The sequence below is a fragment of the Rhinolophus ferrumequinum genome, chromosome 5 (assembly GCF_004115265.2).
Source record: "Rhinolophus ferrumequinum isolate MPI-CBG mRhiFer1 chromosome 5, mRhiFer1_v1.p, whole genome shotgun sequence".
NCBI classification, from domain to species: Eukaryota; Metazoa; Chordata; class Mammalia; order Chiroptera; family Rhinolophidae; genus Rhinolophus; species Rhinolophus ferrumequinum.
Genome location: NC_046288.1, coordinates 22,116,496 through 22,130,433, shown reverse-complemented (window position 1 = coordinate 22,130,433; position 13,938 = coordinate 22,116,496). Strand labels below are relative to the sequence as shown.

General features: G+C 30.3%; 1 protein-coding gene across 14 annotated transcripts in view; it reads right to left on the bottom strand.

Annotated features, from left to right (window-relative positions):
• The window catches only part of ADGRL3 (adhesion G protein-coupled receptor L3), a 747,432-nt gene that overhangs the window by 559,594 nt on the left and 173,900 nt on the right, over window positions 1-13,938 (bottom strand). For all 14 annotated transcript variants that reach the window (XM_033106169.1, XM_033106171.1, XM_033106175.1 and 11 more), the window contains exon 2: window positions 12,896-12,964. The gene's annotated coding sequence lies outside the window, so the exon portion shown is untranslated. The remainder of the gene's footprint in view (window positions 1-12,895; window positions 12,965-13,938) is intronic.

The following is a 13,938-nucleotide window of genomic DNA, read 5'->3' as shown; positions in this document are numbered from 1 at the left end:
TGAAAGAAAATATTTATATATATATTCTGAAGTTAGACTGTAATTCCATTTACTGTCAATACATTTACAGAGGCTAATAATTTTCACCCCATGATATCTAATGAAGAGTCTACTAAAATCGAAATTTTCAATCAATCAAAATTAAAAGCTAAAATTATGTTATCTATCTTTAGAGTTCCAAAGGCTGTCTTATTTAATAAATTATCTTATCACATTAATTTCAACTCTTCCTTCATTTTAATTCTTGGACATACTACAAAGGACACTGACAAATTTTCAGGATTGCAGTTTCAGCGAAACATAGTTCAATGATCTTTTTCTCAAGGCAAAATAAAATATATCAAAACTAACATCACTTTATTATTTCATCATTCAGAGTCTACCCTGCTGGGTGTGATAAAAAGACTTCTAAAATAATATGAAGAATGGTTCACTTCAGAAATTTCAATAAAGCATCTACTTACAAAGCCCAGATTTACTTACTTGCTCAAACTACAGTGTGTTATGGCTCTCCATTGACCGATTTATTACTCACCCATTCTAATTCTACAACTATACATTCTAACCATCTTTGGAGTTAAATACAGAAAAGTAGAACTTTAATATAAACTTTAAAATATCGTCTTTGAAAAAATGATTCTTAAAGTTAAGATCCACAACATACCCCTCAGGAGCCTAAAAAGGCCAGTCACTGTTTTGAAATTTTTTTTCAGATTAACAACTCCTGCAGTTATGCAAATTTTCCCAAAATTAGTACTCATATGTAGAATTTAGAAAATACTTAGGGGCCTGTTTGCCTAGGGATAACTCTTCAGAAGCTATAAACACAGCACAGTTTTTTTGTTTTGTTTTTTAATTATACTTCCTCCTCTCTTATCCTATAGCAATATTTTTCAAAGGTATTGGAATCAGAGGGAATTACCAGTACAATATTTATTGATAAGGGTACAATGATCAGAAGCATTAATTTACTTTGGATATTTATATATGTCCAGAATAAATATAAAACTTGTATTTTCAACTACTTACCAGTAGATTATTCAAAAAATGACAATCCAATTGCTAATTCAGTATATTTGATCAGAGATGAAATTAATATGAAATGAAAACAAAATCTATTAAAAATTTCATTTGTGGAGTAATTAATAGCACCATGACTGAGAACACTGAGACACAATATAACAAAAAGTGTTTGCCTACAAAATTCAATTTCCTCACTGAAAATTACAATGGAGAGATTACATGATTATACACACATTACTACCAAGTTTTATAAAAATCTAGCCATTCACAATTTTTGGCAACAAAGCCAGCAAACAATTGTTTGCTTCCATTACACTTGTAAAAAACAATTTGAGAAGATACTCCCCAGGAATTAAATTTTGTGGATAAACGTTTTAGTTAATTGCATTATTGTTCTCAGAACACTGAAGGGAGCACTAAGCTAAACCAAGAAATTCAATTTCTTTCTTTTTTTTTTTCTTAAACTATTAAATTCTCTTCCACTAACACAACTTAGGACCCAATAAGAGAAAATGCATATATTGTATATTAGATGCGTTGTAAAGATATAAAATAAATTTTGATTTAAGTGTAAAATTTATATTATTTTAAAGGAGAAAAATGTAGTCTTCCTACCCCAAATAAGTTCTAAAAGTACATATTTCAAAGGTTTATGTAAATGTCCTGTGGAAGCTCACCATTTCAACTTTCATCAGTGCTGAGAGTCGGATGTCTGTGAGCAGTTCACAGAATACTTTAGCTATTTAGGTCTAGATCACTATTTCATAATTTTTATCTGATCACCTTATCCCACCTTTAATGCAATGCATCTCTCACACAGAGATGTTATTCTTTAAAATAACAGTATCACGATAATATCTGTGTCACTAGGTCTTTACTAAATATATAATAATACAAAATGGGTCTCTTAACATGTCCTTTAATTTTTTCTTAAGTATCTTTACCTGATACTCTTATCACTCAGGGAAATTATATTCCCCCAGAACATATTATATATTATTCTCTAATGAATACTCTGGCCTTGTCAAGACCATTCTCTTAGAATGTCCATTCTCTCTTCTCTAGCAATAAAATAGTTCTCAGCTACCTCTGCTGTGACGCTTTCCCAAGGACTTTTATTCTGAATTATTCTCATGTTTCTAGCACAGCACTCAGTACATTATAATATAGCTAGTTATACATAGTTCTATATCCCCAGCTAGTATTGATATTCTCTAGGTCAGAGTAGCATTATCACTCCAGAACATAGCAGAGATCTTAGGCACACCAGATCTTATGCAAACCAGATACAACATGAATAAAATAAATTATTTTAAGTCAATTAAAATTATGTGTTTTAATCTGCATTACTCTTAGATTTATGGTGACACTCCTTAGCCTTTGAAATGTAATATTTAATGAAGTAGTGCTATTCTGCATTAAGCAAATGTAATTAAAGGTGATGTTTTTAATCAATCTCCTTTTGTTGTGAGTATAAATTTTAAAATTGTTTAGAAAAATACACATTTGCTCTAAATATGTTCAAAAAAAATAATTTCTTTTGAAGCCTATGTTGCATAGTTAAGAAAATACACTAATTTTTATTGATATTAGAAATACTGGGGGGAAAAAACGATTTTCAATAAAATCCTGTAATACTAACAAATTTGGATGTGATTTTACATTTACCCACATATTGACTGAATATATAACACAATGTCCAGAATTTTTCAAAATTTTAAATTTTTGAAAAACAGTAGGGAAATTAATGATTCTAAAATACTCAAGCTTTCCAGAATATTTAGTGGGTGTTTTTTTTCCAAGCACCAAAACTGTTTTTCGAAATTATAAGCGTTTTTAAAAATCTTTTAAAATATATTTTACGTATCCTGGCCTTCTAAGAAAATATATTACATGCACACAACTAACTTTTTCTTCTCAATGACCCAAGATCATCACAGAATTGCAGCATCCTATGTTTTTAAGAATAAGTATGTCCTTTATGGATAATTTAATGCTAAACTCACTAATTGGACAAATGAGAATTCTACAATCCAGAGAGATTATCGGATGTACCCTGGGTCTCATGCACAGTAAGTTAACAGCAAGACCAGGCCTAGAGTGGAGATAACCTGATCCAGAGCTCGTCAGAATTAAAACCACATTTGTAAATTGTTTATAGATTAGAGTCTCTTTGATACACAGGGAAACTTTGTTCTGATACATAATAAATCCAGCTTTCTATATTTATGGAATTTTTTTGATGACTTTTAATGGTTATTTGGTCCATTAATATACAAAGTCAGATTCTTATTTAGTTTTTAGTACTTGTATTCTTTTATAATTTGGCGAACTTAATCTGCTAGGTCTTAGATGCTAGATAACCACATTTGCTAGAACATGTAAAATATGTTCACAATGAAGGTATTATATGTAAAATGCATGTGAAATTTAGTGAGAATAAAACAGCTGACTATTACATCTAGTGCAGAAACAGTTAAGCTATAGTTCCTGTAGTTTTAGGATCATTCACTAAAGAAATCAAGACACATTTCTTTAAAAAAAGGGAAAAATATCAAGAAAGAAAAAAATCATAAAAGCAGCATTTTCCACTTGGATGATGTAATTTTTACTACATAAATTCAGAGACCAATAAAAGCAGGTCTTACCATAGTCAGGCCAGTGTTAAAAAATTAATAATTTAACTCAGCACTTGAAGAAGATTAAAGTTTTGCTCAACACTAATTTAAATAATAACAATGGCACTTCAAAACATAAAGTAGAAAAAGGAACAAAATCCAGTTAAGAGAAATAAAACACAGAAATAATAATAATAAAAATATATATATATATATATATATATATATATATATATATATATATATGCACATACATACACACATATATACACACACACACACTTAACATATGACCCAGCAATCCAACTCTTGGGTATTTATTTACCCTAGAGAAATAAAAACTTATGTACACACACACATACACAAACACACACAGCTTATAAATGTTTATATGTTTTTGGAACAACCCAGATGTTGTTCAACAAGTGGATGGATAAAGAAACTGTGAGACATCCACAAAATGGAATTTTGCACAGTAATAAAGAGGGAATGAATAACCCATCTACTCAAAACAAGGCAATATTTTAAAAATTATTTTGAATCTCAAAGGCATTATGATGATTGAAAGAAGTCAGTATCAAAAGGCTACATACTATATGATCCATTTATAGAATATTCTCAAAAAGCTAAAAATGTAGGAATGAAGAACAGATAAATGGTTGCTAGGGATTACGGACATAGGCAGAGAATAATTACAAAGGGATACCCTGAGGGAATTTTCAGGTGATAAAACTAATATGTGCATTACATGCGAGGAAAACACAATTCTATACAAGTCTTACATATCAGAGTTGTACATAGAAAACAAAATAAAAAACTGTTAAGTACAAATGAACAGCCAGGTAGATAGACAGATATATGAACAGATAACAGTTATAGTTGTTTGGTTATATACGAATGTTAAAATTCCTCAGCCATTCACAATGGGCAATTTTAAACAAATGTACTCAAAAAAATTTATATGTAGACACTCAATTTAAAAAATCATGAACAAATCCCTCTCCTAAAAACAAATAAAACAATGCAAAAACCAATAACCAATAATGAACTCTTTTTAGCTTTTAGCTGTTGCTATAAAATCACAATCTATAAATATTTATAGCATAGAGGAGATCTCTTTCTATTGAATACCCATCCCTGATTCAGGTGGAAACGAACAATCTTTTGTAAACCATAATAATTTTCTAATGCACAGATTAGAAACAACAGAATTTAAGATAAAAAAGATCTGGTTAAGAACAAGGATCAGGACAAACAATTTGTTCTGGGCCACTGCTGGTTCAGGATTTACCCATAAAAATAAGAAATAACAGCAAGTAGACATCACAATCAGCTTAGAGTTTTGATTGTACTAGTATACTGTCTACATATCATGAAAATTCAAGGTTAAATATCATATCAGTAATAACTGTACACTCATTCATAGCATTTATTCTCAACTAGTCTTTTGTTTTATCTTTAGTTCTGAGTTAAAGAACATGTTCAGGTATTTTCAAGATGAAAAACTAAAGGAGCACATTTATACAATGGAATATTACTTGTCTATAGGAAAATTTGAAATACTGCCATCTTGACAATATCATGTGAAGCAAAATAAGTCAGACGGAAAAAAGTCGAGAACCATATGACTTCATTCATCTGTGGGATATAAAACTTAAAGCCACAAATGAACAAGACAAACAAAAACTCATAAACACAGAAAACAGCATAGCAGTTACCAGAGGGAAAGGGTGTTGGGCAGGAGGTACAAAAAGTTAAAGGGGGTCAAATATATGATAACAGATGTAGATTTGACTTGGGGGTGAACACAGTATAATAAAAAGAGGATGTATTACAGAATTGAACACTTGAAACCTATATAATTTTATTAACCAATATCACTCCAGTAAATTGAAAGAAAGAAGAACATTCTCATGTAATTTCAACATGAAATAATTCAAGGAGCTCTCATTGATCCCAATATTATGGTGGTCAAAACAGCAAAAGACATGTGTTTAAAATAGATGAAGATGTAGTACAAAAAAGGACAGGACATGAGGAATGAACTTTGTTTGCTCTGACAGCCCAACCTACACACAATTTATGTGTAATTATTTTGAATGCTCAAAGTTTTTAAATTCTGTTATTATATTTGGCTTTCATTTTAGGTATTTATCACTGTTCTGAAATACGAATGTTTTAAGATTTCAGTTGAATGCTGACGTAAGTGATAAAGAACATGGTACTATAAAAGGAAATTGAAAATTTTTAACAATGATCAAAGAAAAATGGATTTTTTAAATTTAAAATGATTTTTCTGCCTTATTTTTAATAAGACGTTTCCTAAATGGCAAGCTTTTAACAGACATTTAAAACACAACATTTAAAAATGATTAAAGGAATAGATACAGGTAAGGTGACAACTTACCAAGTAAAACCTAAAATGAAATTTTAACAATATGTATCAAAACTGTAAAGAGTCATACACTTGGAACCAATAATTCTACCACTAAAGAGTTATTCAAGGAAATAATTATTTATGTACCAAAAGATTTACATAAATATATGTCTATCTCAATAGTATTTATGAGTAAAATGTAATATGACACTAGTAAAAGATACTTGCAAATATTATTAGTCTATAAACATGTTTATGTATATTTGTTTATATAAAAGGTAACTAAGAATTTACAATAAAACATTAATCCCACAGTTTCTTCTGGGTGTGGGATTATGGATAATATTAATATTCTCTCTTTGCAATATTTTTTAAATTTTCTACAATTAATATACATTAATTTATAATATAAAATGTAATAATAAGCAGCTATTGTTAAATGTTGTTATAAAATTTAGCCATTTTTAAAATTTTTTATTTAATTTATTGGGGTGACATTGGTTAGTAAAATTATATAGGTTTGAAATATACATTTCTATAATACATCATCTACATAATGCATTGTGTGTTCACCACCGAAGTCAGTTTTTCCATCACCATATATTTGATACACTTTTCCTTCTTCCACCATCACCCCTACCTCCTTACAGATACTTCTGACAAGAAGACATACAAACGGCCAACAGATATATGAAAAAAATGCTCAACTTCACTAGCTAGTATTAGGAAAATGCAAATGAAAACCAAAAAGAGATATCACCTCATACCTGTTAAGAGTGCCTATCATGAAGAAGATAAATAATAGTAAGTGCTGGAGAGGCTGTGGAGAAAAAGTAATGTTCATACACCGTGGCTGGGAATGTAAATTGGTACAGCCACTATGGAAAACAGTATGGAGGTTCCTCAAAAAATTAAGAATAGAATTACCATATGACCCAGCTATCCAACTTCTGGGTATCTAACCCAGAAAAAATCTGAAAACATTCAACCATAAAGATATATGTGCCCTGATGTTCACTACAGCATTATTCATGGTGGCCAAGACATGGAAACAACCAAAGTGTCTTTCAATGGATGACTGGATAAAGCAGATATGGTACATGTATACAATGGAATACTACTCAGCCAAAAGAAAAGATGAAACACAACATGGTTAAATCTTGAGATTATTATGCTAAGTGAAATAAGTCAGATAGAAAAAGTCAAGAACCATCTGACTTCACTCCTATGTGGGATATAAAACTGAAAGCAACAAAGGAAAAGACAAACAAATTTAGTGATTTTAAAACAAAATTTTTAACAGAAGTACTTAGTGATTAAAGCTATATACACCAAAAATATTGATCTAAGGACATTCAGTAATTAGTTATAAATTCTTTAGTTATGGTAATACTCTACTAAAATAGGTTTTATTTTTGTATTGGTAAATAAAGTATTACTGTTTTGTACGTACTCCATTTCCTGTTCATGGCCAATTCTGTCGTGTAAGCAGTGGCATAACTTTTCCTTTGCTCAACTGAGTGGCAGTGATCATTGGAATGCCTGACTTATCTTTATGCAAATCTTTCAAAAGGTCACAATTTATGCATGGAAATTGTGAAGGGCAGTAACTATACAGCTGACAGATTCTGACAGCTACTGCATCTCCAAGAACAGAATAAGCAGGGATAACTGCCTGAATAATTAATGCACTTTTACTTTGCCCATAGCCAGCTTTTACATCCTAAACTTTCTGAGTGTATTTTTTTAATTAATTAGAAAATGTGATTTCATAGCAAACCAAAACTTTTTTTATTGTTATTATTATTTTTTTAAATTTCTATAAACATTGGGTAAAAAAGTTAGATACCTTCAGTTTAAAGTGTTATATTGGTAGTGACAACTCCTATCTACATATAAAAATTAACATCTAGTCCTGGATGTTATTTCTGTAAAAAACAAGATTATTGCTGTAAGAAGTTATTATTTCTATTTTTAAAAAACATATAAAGAACCATGCTCCCTAAGAGCTCAGTAAATGGTACCACCAGCCATCAGGTTTCTAGTTTCGGACCTGAGACTCATAATCCCACTAAGACTTTAACTGTCAGTACTCAAATGTAATCAATCACTAAAACCTGCCAATTTTACCTTCTAAATAGGCTCAGATGAGCTACTGCCCTCAATCCCCAATGCTGTTCCCTTAAATCAGATCTTCATTATAGCTCACCTGAGTTATTACAAATATTTCTCAGATAATCCATCTGCCTCTACTCACACAATCACCCACATGACTGCAGAATTTTCTTCCTAATATCCAAATCCATGAGCAAGGCCAATGGTACAATATAAAAGACACATAAAAAGAGAAATTAAAAGAATACAATAAGGGGGACTATTTAGAATACGTCAACTAATGAGAAGAGACAATAAACAAAATTGTGTGTAATGTGGTAATATGTGATCTGGAGAAAAATAAAACAGGAGAAGAAGGTAGAGGGTGACAGCAGGCAGTTTTAATTTTAAATAGGATGTTTAGGAAAGACTGCCATGCAAAGAAAATATGTGAAGCCTAGGAAATTAGCCATGGGGATAACTAGGAAGAATGTGTTTGGCAGAGGGAACAGTAGGCTAAGGTAGAGTGGCCTTGTGTGTTCAACAAATGGCAAAGTAGCCAGGGCAGCTGGAGTGCAGACAAGGATGAGGATAGAACAGTTCTCTGAGTGCTGTATAGTGAAAAGAGTGGAGCAAGTAAAAAAGGCTGTTGTGATTCCCCAGGCAAGAGGGGATTGTGATTTGTACCAAGGGAGTATCCAACAAGGTGCTCAGACGTAGCCAGACAGAACGTACTAATGGAGGTGCAAAGTGTGTGAAAGAAAATTCAACATTTACTCCAAGGATTTAAGCCTAAGGAACTGGAAGAATGAAGCCATTAACTAAAACTTTTTTGAGAGTGATGTTTCTGAACACGCTTTATAATTTTGAAAACTAGTTTGACACTATGTTAAATACATTCAAAGAGGTCATTTATTGTGAAAAATATTGCTCCAGTACAACTTTCCTTAAAGGTTCAAAAAAATATTGCTTATTTTACAAACAATCAGTGCTTAGAGATAGCTCAAATTCTACTCCAAATGCTAAGTGGTAAATAATTGTCTTAACCCCACATTACAGATGAGGAAGCTGAAGCACAGAACAGATGACGCCTCTAAGGTCATTGAATATGTGTTTAAATCTTGACCTCTTTACTCTGTTTCCTCTCAGGTTTTTGTTTGTTTGTTTTGTTTTGTTTTTTACCTTATTATTAAAATAAAATTTGAGGTTCTCAAGGCTGACAGCAGTGGGACATGTAGACGATAAAGGGGCATGAGAGAACTTCTGGGGGGTGATGGATATGTTTTATATCTTGATTTTGGTGGCCTTTACACAACTTGATGTGTTTGTGAAAATGCAATTGTGCATTAAAAAGAGTTTAATATACGTAAATTATACATCACTAAACCTGATTAAAAATAATCTAGCAAATATCATAAAATGGCACATTAGAAATATGTACATTTTTTCCAAATGTAAAATGAATCTCTCATTCTGCTAAATTTGTTCTAACATTTATTTTTTTCCAATTAAAGTAATGCTCTTCATATGTCATCTTCCAACATTATTAGCTGACTAGGTAATAAATTTTTATTTATTGCCATATAATGGTTCTTGCATGGTTTCAGCCATGTTTATCCCAGTAGGAAGAACTAGGGTTTGTCCAATGATTTTATTCCTTCCCTGCAAAAAGTCTCAAATGAGGCGTCTGAACAGATTTATCATAAAGTTTAGTAGAAATTCGTAAATGACTCAATTGAGCGTGACTTTAAACATTTCTGAAAAACCAAGAGAGGTTTGCATTTGTGTTGCAGATGTTATCAAAAGTCTTGCTATTCTTGCTGCTGTGTAGTGTCATTAATTTATACTTCAAGACAAAAATATGTCCTAGGACAAGTTTAATCACTTATAATCTGAAAGACAAAGCCCGACTTCACAGTCTTCTTGGTTATTTTAAGTTTTTAGGTAGCTCTTTAATAAATTGGAGTATATTATCAACATTTATATCATACAGTGAATCTGAAAAATATCCTATAATAGGATTTGGGAAAATTCCAGCTTTATCATTTTTTTAATTGTTTGATTTATATGCCCACATCAATAATCTTGATTTTGTAATTTTTATTTAACACTTCATAAAATCAATTGTCTCAATATGTGGACTAGTTTAGTTAAAAATCGACACTAATTCCATTAATGCACTTATCCAAAAATGTGTAACGTCAGCACACTAAAATATTCTTAAAAACAAACACTGCTATAAAAATCCCATGAGATACCATTTGATATCCATTAAGATGTCTATATTTAAAATCACAGATGATGATAACTTTTGGCAAGGATATGGTAAAACTTGAACACTCATACATTTGTAGTGGGAATGTAAAACAGTGCAGCCATTTTGTAAAATAGCTTCGAAATTCCTCAAAAAGTGAAACATAGTTACTATACAATCCAGCAATTCCACCCCAGGTACATGTCCAAAAGAAATGAAGATATACGACTACACAAAAACTCGTGTATGAATACTTATAGCAGCATTATTCCTAACAGCCAAAATGCATGAAAAAACCCAAATGTCCATCAACTAATAAATGGATAAACAAAATGTGATATATTCATATAACGGAATGTTATTCATACATAAAAAGAAATTAAGTATGGATTCATACAACAAAGGTGAAACTTGAAAATGTTATGTTAAGTGAAAGTACAGATATAAAAGGTCACAAAGTGTGTGATTCAATATATGGTAAATCCATACAGGCAGAAAGTATATTAGTGGGTGCCAGGAGCATGGAAGAGTGAGTAACTGCTCATGGATACAAGGTTTCTTTTAGGAATGACAAAAATGTTCTGAATTAGACAGTGGTGATAGCTGCACAACTTGGTGAATATACTAAAAGCCACTGAAATGTACACTTTAAAAGAGTGAATTTATAGTATATTAATTATATCTCAATTAAAAAACATGGATGCTAACACTGCCAATCATTCAACTCTGTAAAGAGTCCCTATGATTCCTCCAGAAACTTCCTATTTGGGGGCCTGGAGCAGTCATATTAAATATTATAAGGTCTCCATTGTTTCTTATTTTCTTAATGAAAATAAGCATCAGTAGAGGTACTGAAATTTTCTTTTCAAAACCCTATAAATACTATTAGGCACTCTGGAGACATTAGGCTGGAAAATTAAGCTTTAGTATGCCAAATCTGATATTTCATGGACTGTTCCTAACCTCTTTTCCAGACTCATCTTTTAACATTGTCCAACCACATGTGGCTAATCCTTTGGCCACATTAGAAAGAGCAACCCTTCATGAGCCATCCCTTGGTGCTTTATGTTCCTTTTCACAAACTCTTCTATAAGCCTTCAACACATGACCTCACCTTCCCTGCTTCAACAATTTCACTGCTTCATGAAGGTTTCATGATCCTCCAACTAAAGTGACCTGTTCCCACGTCTGTTTCCTTAGCAGTTTGTCACCGATGCTTTTATAATGTACAATAATATCTATAAAGCTTCAATTTTCCACCAGCATTTATTTTCTCTAGAGCAATCTAAGTCTTAAACTTAGCTTAATTTTTCAAATGATTAAATCAACCTGTTTTTGTTTATTTAATGTATTTACTTCACTAAGTACCCCAAAACCCATTTTATATTCAAGTAACAGAATGTCTAAAATTTATGTTACTGTATAAATAAGCTAATAAACACAAAAAAAAGTAGATTCAATCATATCTACACTGGAAAATAGGAATAATATTAATTGCATTGTGAATGAACCTAGAAAAGAAAGCTGTGACAAAGAAATGAAGGTAAAAATATATAAAAGAAGGAATATCTATTGGAAAATTGAGTGCCTAAAAATCTGAGCGCAATGTTTTTATAGTCTAACTCACTCAATACCTTTGAGTAAAAAGGAAAATTGAAAATCTTCGAAAATAGATGTATAATAATGTATAATACATAATGATATCAGTAATTCAAAATGAACTTGAATTATTTTAATATAAAGAAAAATAATATAGTGGATATTTCTACTTTTAGTCTGTATATTTATAATAACTTACATTCTAGACATTACAAAGTCACTTTATAGAAATTAACTTTAGTAACTCCAAAAAGAGAGGAAATTCCAATTTTACCTGATTATTATAAAGGCCTGTTTTGCCTTCAAATAATTCGATGAAGAAGATGCATATATGAGTAAGTGTACTGGTCTAAGGCTATGTTCCTTGAGGACTTTTATGTTTTACTCCATAAACAAATTTGTGATAACTATAAACAATACTTCTGAAAATAAATTACTTCATATTAAACAGGTTGGTGCTATAAAATGAATATATTTTATTTCCTAATATTCACATTTACTATCATGTATATGTAATTGAAAACAAATGGAATAAATTAAACAAAAATCACTTGAGTAGATTGTGTGCCAATTTAAAAAAACTCTGAATAGTTATTCAATATTAGATGTTTAAGAAGGGAATATAGTTATTTGCCTTTTCAAAGAGGTAGAGAGCCACAAAAAGTATTTTTTTATGAGCTCATTTATTTTTAATATAGCTGGAGTGTACTACCTCATAACAGCAAATACTTCTAGCTATATTATTTACATATCTGTTCACAAGAAATGTCATTTTTTATTTCTAAAAATGTATAAAATTCCATTTTAGTAACTCATTCAACATGATGAATTTTCAGTATGATACAAAAGCATATACTAACATAAATATGAAAGTATTAAATTATTTGAAATTACTAACAAATGGATTAACAATAATAATATACTAATTACCTTAATTTGCTCTTCAGTTGCTAAAAATCCATGTTTTTTTCCTCCAATTTACCGAACATTTAAACATTTCTGTAAAAAAAATACAAAACAGAAAACATTTAATTACACACTGAAAAACATACTTTGTTTTATGGTTATACTTGTAGAACTATTTGAGTAGATTTGTATTTCTTATTGTTTGCCAGTGTATTTTTTTCCCACTACACTAGGGTTATAGAAGAAAAAACATGGAATAAAAAAGAAATTTAATTTACATGTGACACATTTTCTTCCATGATGTAATTTGCTATAATGTTTATTGGGAAAAAGTAATGAATTGGGTATGTAAGGAATTTAAATTTTCCTAATTGAAAGAATACATGAGTTTTAAAATATATTCTGAAATTTCCAATAAATTTTCTGATTTCTTGCCAACAGGCACTTCAAGTTAAATCCAAAGATGTGTCTAATCACTTTTATCATTAAAGAACTCTTGTGAAGAAAAAAAAAAAAATATATATATATATATATATATATGGGAACGCCTTAGTACATTTTGCTACTGAATCATATACACTCACACATACACAAACACACACATACACACATATCCTCCTTGTACATATGTATACATACACTGAGACTGTAATTATAATCTAAACAAATTTTTATTTTAAAAATATTAGGAATGAATAAATAAAAATATAAAAGTTTACTTAAATGGTACATTTACAGACGGGAGGCAGTTATTTTCACTTTCTTTAAGTTGCCATAATGTTTTTATATTTATTTTATTATTAAATTAATAATACATGCTAAGTATTTCACAAACCAAAAAAATAATGTCTTCCAAAGTTTTTTTTTTTTTTAATTTAAATGTTTTCTAATGGTTTTGCAACTGGTCATATCAATTTTTGAACTTTCTAGTGCGTCTAAGTACTTTATACAAGAATCAGCTGCAGCAGTTAATTATTATGATACTTAATGTTTATTATGCTATTAGTAGTAGTATTCTATTAGGAGGAATCTAATTAATCATATGTGCCAAATCAATGACAAAATTC